General features: G+C 46.1%; 1 protein-coding gene and 1 pseudogene across 1 annotated transcript in view; one reads left to right on the top strand and one right to left on the bottom strand.

Moving 5' to 3' along the window:
- Nucleotides 1-220: 220 nt before the first annotated feature.
- Nucleotides 221-2891, bottom strand: LOC101599054 (annotated as a pseudogene).
- A 2938-nt stretch (nt 2892-5829) lies between these two features.
- LOC101606456 (LIM domain containing preferred translocation partner in lipoma) overlaps nt 5830-6000 on the top strand; it is a 681167-nt gene continuing 680996 nt past the window's right edge. Inside the window, exon 1 of the mRNA XM_004654280.2 lies at nt 5830-5979. The gene's annotated coding sequence lies outside the window, so the exon portion shown is untranslated. The remainder of the gene's footprint in view (nt 5980-6000) is intronic.

Here is a 6000-nt window from a genome sequence, read left to right as displayed (position 1 = left end):
GTGAAACCTACCATGAAGGATTTACATGGGAAAAGAGAGGCCCAAAGTCTTATGGAAAAGTATCATACAATGAAATAAGCAAATATCTAACTTCTTTAGAGAAAGAGAAGTTACTTTTATATCGATGGGAAGAGTTTGGAAGGGCAAGGCCCTTGGGAAGATTACTTGAAGGCAGCCAGTAGTAGGGCAAATAGAATCTATACTAATGGAGACAGCCATCTTAGAGTCTTTCAGGTTCACTCTGAAAAGAAAAAGGAAAAAAAGCCCAGAGGCAGAAAGTGAAGTATATACCTATGCGTGTGCGTGTATTGGAAAAGGGAGCTGAGGTGCAGCCTTCAGTTAGAAAAGCTCATTAGGTGTTGATCATGGAACATAACAAGAGCAGGGGAAGAGTCTTCATCAGCTTTATTGATAATAAGACACCATTACAAGTTTCAGAGTACAGTGTGTAATGTCATTAAAAAAAAAAAAAAAAAAGGATTTGGTCCCCGAGGAGAATGTAGCATCACACTTGAAGGCACACAGTTTGATGTTGGAGAACATCCAATCCAAGATTCTTGCGTGAGCAAAGAAACCAAGGCCATGGATGAAGGAAGTGACTCCAGAGAGGCAGCATGACATTGGAAAGCACCTTGGTGAGTCTTGTCAATTCCCCATACTGGACTCTGATTCTTCCTCTTCCTGTAGGCCTGCTTGTGCCCAGATTTCCTTGTCTTTTTTAAAAAACACATAAAATATTTTTATTTATTTATTTGAAAGAGAAAGAGAGAGAGAAAGAGAGAGAGGGAGGGAGACAATGGGCACACTAGGGCCTCCAGTCCCTGGAAACGAACTCTAGATGCATGTGCCACTTGTGCATTTGGCTTCATGTGGATACTGGGGAATCAAATCTGGGCCCTTTGGCTTTGCAGGCAAGCATCTTAATGGCTAAGTCATCTCTCCAGCCCGCAGATTTATTCTCTTGATGAAGATCTTTGATTATTATTTAAACACCCAGGCCCTGCACTTCTGTTTCTCCATTTCCTTCTGCCTTGGGACAGGAACAACAGTAAGGAAAAAAACAAAACAAAACAAAACATTCTTAACAGTTGAATGCCTGCAGTGGCCAAGGAAGGAATTATGTTGAGACTAATTAGGTGTTCAGTAAAGTAGGAGAGGAAGACAAATTACCCAACAGCATGCCCTAGGGTCTTATGCATTAATGGGAACAAGGAGTGGCTTAGAGGTGGCGTGGATGGGAGAAGCCGTCAGAGTAGATGAGATTTAAGAAAGCCCGAAGAGGTTGAGTAGGATTCTTTGGCTTATGAAGAAGGAAGAATGTGGGGTTGCTGGTATTCCCCATGGGGTTGTGGGTTATGTTGTGGAAGCACCAGTTAGTTATTGGAGGAGGCAGTGCCTCAGGGCATGATATCCCAACCTATGGTTCTTATAATCTTTCCACCCCCTCTTCTGCAAAATTCCCTGAACCATGGTGGGTGAGTTTTAAGTCTATTTCAATGATGAGTTCTTAGAAGCCTCTGGATCTCTGCTTTGGTAAGTGTTGAGTGTCCTCAGGGTCTGTCTCCACCCCGTTGCTGATTATCAGGCTCACCATGGAAGCAGCAGCATTCTTGCTCATCTCCCCAATTCCTCTGTGGTTTTGCCTGAGCCTTGGCTGAGATGTGAGGGGTGGTTTATCTCCTTTTCCCAGTCTTCTTACCCTTACTTTTTCATTTTTAATTTCTTTCTTTCTTTCTTTCTTTCTTTTCTTGTTTTTTTCTTTTTTGGTTTTTCAAGGTAGGGTCTCACTATAGCTCAGGCTGACCTGGCATTCACTATGTAGTCTCAGGATGACCTTGAATTCACATCAATCCTCCTACCTCTGTCTCCCAAGTGCTGTGATTAAAGGCATTTGCCACCACACCTGGTGACCCTTACTATTTCTTTAGTAGCCTCTTCATAGGTATTCCTCTCCATCAGCTGAATCCATCATGGGTCTCCACACTGGAATGCTCACACTAAGAGCAGATGGTCTCTCAACAGTCAGAGAGAGGTGCCAGGCTGCCTGGGCTCAGGGTAGAATGTTGGCTTAACCAAACAGTAGGTTTGAGCTAAGAGCAAGCTACTTAACCTCCTCAGGCTTCAACTTCCTTATGGACTAACTACAGAAAAAATACCAACCTCCAAGGGGATTTGTGAGGGTTAAGTGAATTGCATAAGAAAAATTGTTACAATATTGCCTGGCATATTATAAGCACTCCAGAAAAAAAAAAAAAAAAAAGATTGGTTCAGCTGCACAGGGGCCTTTGGGTTGCAGGACTGTGGTGGATGCCATGGAGCAGTAGGGTCACAGGCAGCTTGTCCTAGGCTTCAGTATCACCAGCAGACCAGTAAGAATGCTGCTGGTGGCCGTTAGGTCACCTGTGTACCATCCTCAGGCTAAAGGACTTACCCCCCCCCCCCTGTATCTTAAGGTTTGTGCTTTTTAAAAATTCTTTTGACTTAATAAACATTAATTTTTTTCAAGTGTAGAGTCGGTTGAGCCTCGGCAGCAGTGAGGGTATCTCCACCCTTGGGATTTCTGGTGTAAATCACTTGAGCTCTGTGCTTTGAAACCAGTTTGATAAGTGTCCTTTACTAAGGGGCTCCTGAAGGGCCGCCCTGGCCAGGGAACCGTGGATCTTCAGCCCTTCGGAGACTACAGCTGGTGTGCTAAGCTTAGAGTTGGGAACTTCCTCTCAGAGTCTGTCAACAGTAGCTTTGTCAAACAAGAGTAGGTTGTTGCAATTGCCCCAATCTTTGCCCTCAGACCACTTCTTTTTGGCCTTGACCCTCAGACTAGGTTACTGGGCTCTTGTCATTCTTAGCTGAATTTCAATGTCTTTCTTCTTCATGTCATCTTTGGGCAGCATAGCAGAGTTCGGAGAGCCATGGTGACCACTTGAGCTTTGCTAAGATGTAGAGCAAAAAGCTCTTTTAGGAGTGCTCAGCAAGGAGACACCTCTATCACACCTTCCAAGGCTCAGGGTCCATTGCGGAAGAGGTGGCAGAAACAATGTAAGAGCCAAAGGAAGGGTGGGACTCCTTACAACATGCTCCTCCAGACACAAAATGGCCTGGATATCCATGACCTCACAATGCCTGACACTACCTACACAAGACCATCATAGGAGGAAAAGATGATGACATCAAAATAAAAGATGGAGAGTGGAGTTGCAAAGGGGAGAGTGAGGGAATTACATTACTATGGTTTATTGTCTATAATTATGGAAGTTGTCAATAAAAAAATAAACAAAAACCCAAAAAAGCTCTTTTATTCTTTAATGTGGTAAACAAGTATTTCTTTAGCACTGTGCCTGTGAATTTATACAACCTTTCCTTCTGGCCCCAGCTTCTGTTCATAGCAAGTGTTAATAGGATGTTGAAAAAGTGAGATTACAAAAGCTAGCTGAACAGTAAATGAGAATGAGGCTTTGGGTTTGGGTTAGGATGGCTGACAGCACTGCACGTGGCTCAGCAAGCACCCAGTTTATGACTTTGTCACTTACTGCTCCTGCCGAGGGCCTCTGGAGTCTGTATTATCTCATGTGATTAGCTTTATATAGTGCTCATGCTAACATCATATCTACCTGAACAATTCATAAATATTTTAGGGAAAGAAACCCTGTGATCTTCCCCAACACACTCATACAATAGTTTCAACATAATTAGTAGCATTTCTGCATGAACACAGCACTCTTACAGTGTGTATGACGGGGGAAATGAATGGCTCTAATTATACCTTATTAAATTTTATTAATCCTCATTAGAACCCTATTATTCTTTATAAGTAGGTTGCTGAGAAAGAATAAAAAGGAAGAAATGCTGGTCAAGTTCTGTTATACCTATGAGGGTAGGGTGAATCCTTTCTTACCTCATGTGATACTAGATCCAACCCCCTCCCTATGTTTAGATGGTGGCAATTAAGTTTGCTGAAATGCTTAAGATAGGGTGAATGAATTGTGATCTTCTTAAAATCTGAGAATAAAATTTCTCCAAGAGCTAGTTTCCTATCTAAAACTATGTCATAAAATTTCATTTTTATGTGGAACGCATAGGTAATCTTGCCCTTATCTTTGCTACATATTTCTATTTTTGCATGTGTAGCTGAGCAAAGTTGAGACAAAGGGGTTAAAGTAGTTTGATCCCCCAAAGTGTTTGAATTCGAAGACTGCACAAAGAGGTACACAATGAACGTTATGTCCAGCAACATGTACTTTGACATTTGCTTAAGCCAACAGTGTCATCAAAACATCTAACCTCGGAAGAACATGTTGAGCTTTCCTGCTTGGGTAACTCAGGTATGCTTTCATGCGCATGACTGGGCTTAAGGACTGTTGTAGGTCAGGGCCAGGGCGAGTGTGGAGCCCAGGGGTTAGGGTGCCTGCACAGCGGCAGTGAGTTCAGGAGCTTGCTCAGTGTGGAGCAAGTCACTTGCCCCTGTTCTATTTAGGTGTGCAAGAGGAGCTACAGTTAGTCTTATCTAAGGCACCTGAAGATAAGTGCGTGAGAAAGTGCTCCGATGACGTGCTGGAGTGCCCCGATGAGATGATTCTTTTAGATACTAACAGGACAATAACACAGAAAAGGAAAGTCAGAGGATTTGAAGTCCCTTCTCATCCCATCATAGCTCCCTTATCTAGCAGGTGGGGTTCTCATAGCTGCTCACATTTGTAATGTCAGACGCAACCTTCCAAGAACAGGCTTGTCTTTATTCAAACCAGTTCGCCCAGTTTGCAGATTTATTTATTTATTTTTAAAATTATTTGAGAGTGAGAGAAAGAGAAAAGAGGAGAGAGAGAGAGAGAGAGAGAGAGATAATAAGAATGGGTGTGCCGTGTGCATCTGACTTTCTGCAGAATCGAACCTAGGTCGCTAGGCTTCCTAAGAAAGCCCCTTAACTGCTAAGCCATCTCTCCAGCCCTATTTATTTTTGTCATAAATACAGCACACACTTTCTGGGTTTACAAAGCAGGACAGGGAAGTCTGTCTTGAACTCCAGGGACTTCATTCTTTGAACACAGGACGGAGGACGTTGCCCCGCAGCACCAGATAGCTATTGTTACGCTGGCTCACCGTCTACCAGAACTTCCAGGAACTGGCTTTGAGACCAGTGTGCCAGGCACTGCACTGGGTGCTCCTTCGGGGCCTTGTCAGCTAACTTCAACCGTGGTTCAGGGCCCTGTCGAAGGAGGGAGTCTGGATCCTGCCTGGGGACGGGAATCCCCCGTAGGACACAGGACCCCAGCATCAGTTGAGTGCATGACTCTCTGGAGCGCTTCCGTGTGCTCACGTGTGGAGAGGCAAGTTGGTCTTTCCCAGCTCTAACGTCCAGTCAATTTTGAGTATCGCTGAGAATCTGAGGCGGGGCTCCCCGAGGATGTCGGAAGGGGGACTCCACGGCAGGCAGGATCCCTCCTGCTCAGGCTCAGTCTTCCACTTTGGCGCCTGAACAGGGGGACACTTGTGTCCCCGTCTCTCGGCAGCTTCCTCTTCCTCTTAATTCCTCTTCCTCCAAGTGGAGGCAAAGGAGTCTCTCCCGCCCTCTTTCCAAGCTCCCTGCATTCCGGGTCTCCTCCTCCTCCACCAGGAAATGCAATGCCCTCCGTGCGCCCACCTTCTGGCCAGAGCCACTGCCCCCTCCCCGGCCGCCCGGCGCGCCGCAGCCCCGCGGGCACCCGCCTTCCCATACCTTACATGGACAAATGCGTGCTGTGCAGGCAAAGTCAGGAATTCAGGCCCCTGACGTCAGCCTCCGGCGCTCAGGGCACCGCACGGGAGACCGAGGGGAGGGGGTGGGGACGGTGGGGAGGAAGGAGGGGGAGCAGGCACCAACCAGCAGCCGCGGCGAGCTGCCCGGCCGAAGTTTCACTTTTTGTCTGTGGGTTCAGCTCCCGGCCCCCGCGCGAGCGAGCCTGGCCCGGGATAAGTAGGTTTGGGGAGAGAGCCGGGCGTTGCAAGGTAAGGGTTGGCTGCACGGCC

Source organism: Jaculus jaculus, chromosome 5 (assembly GCF_020740685.1).
Source record: "Jaculus jaculus isolate mJacJac1 chromosome 5, mJacJac1.mat.Y.cur, whole genome shotgun sequence".
Classification (NCBI taxonomy): Eukaryota; Metazoa; Chordata; class Mammalia; order Rodentia; family Dipodidae; genus Jaculus; species Jaculus jaculus.
The sequence above is the reverse complement of the archived record's forward strand: the minus strand, read 5'-3'. Positions and strand labels throughout refer to the sequence as shown.